Genomic DNA, 1,205 nt, shown 5'->3' on the forward strand with positions numbered 1-1,205 from the left:
AACAGAATGAGAATGTCTCAAAAAAAAAAAAAAAAAAAAGAGTGTATGAACTGGCACTTGCTTTAGAGAAAAAAATCCAAGTGGTAGACACTGCCTGGTTCTACCACCGTGATCTACATATGTTCAAGACTGAAGTTGGGGGACAGTTTCTTCAGTTATTTCAAAGTGATGGAAGTTATTAGTCCAAGAATCTTTGGAACCCAGTGTATCTGCTCTATGTTCAACGAGGCCCCTACACAGAGCCTCAGAATAGAAAACTAGAGAATGTTATTCAGGAGAAGCTGAACTCATGGCAATTCAATGGCAGCTCCAGGACATAGAGGAATGGTTGTGGGAATGAATCGCTTGTTTTTTTTTTTTTCTTTTTTGAGACAGAGTCTCACTGTGTTGCCAGGCTGGAGTGCAGTGGCACGATCTCGGCTCACTGCAACCTCCGCCTCCTGGGTTCAAGTGATCTCCTGCCTTAGCCTCCCACTTAGCTGGGATTACAGGTGCACACCACCATGTCCAGCATTTTTTTTTTTGTACTTTTAGTAGAGATGGGGTTTCACCATGTTGGCCAGGATGGTCTCGATCTCTTGACCTCGTGATCCGTCCGCCTCAGCCTCCCAAAGTGCTGGGATTACAGGAGTGAGCCATGGTGCCCGGCCGGAATGAATGACTCTTACATGATTACAGCCTTGCTCCTCAAAGGTGGTCTCTGGACCAGTAGCATCAGGATCAGCTGAGAGCTTGTTAGAAGTGCAGAACCTCAGGTCACACTTCTGACCTATTGATTTAGAATCTATATTTTAAACAAGACCCAGGGGTGATTTAGCACACTACTGTTTGGGAAGCACTGTGTTAATGCTTTCTGTGCAGGTGTCTTAGTTTGTGTAAGCTAAGTAAACTGATAACAAAATACTATCAACTGGGTGGCTTATAAACAACAAACTTTTACTTCTTATAGTTGTGGAGGCTGGGAAGTCCAAGATCAAGGTGCTGGGAAATTTGGTATCTGGGGAGGGCCCACTTCCTCATAGGTGTCTTCTGTGGCCTTGCATGGTGGAAGTGGTGAGAGGTTTTTTTGGGGCCCCCCCTCCTTTTTTTTTGAAACACAGTCTCACTGTGTCACCCAGGCTGGAGTGCAGTGATGCCATCTCACCATCTCAGCTCACTGCAACCTTTGCCTACCAGGTTCAAGTGATTCTTCTGCCTCAGCCTCC

This window comes from Colobus angolensis, unplaced genomic scaffold (genome assembly GCF_000951035.1).
Source record: "Colobus angolensis palliatus isolate OR3802 unplaced genomic scaffold, Cang.pa_1.0 Scaffold103, whole genome shotgun sequence".
Lineage (NCBI taxonomy): Eukaryota > Metazoa > Chordata > Mammalia > Primates > Cercopithecidae > Colobus > Colobus angolensis.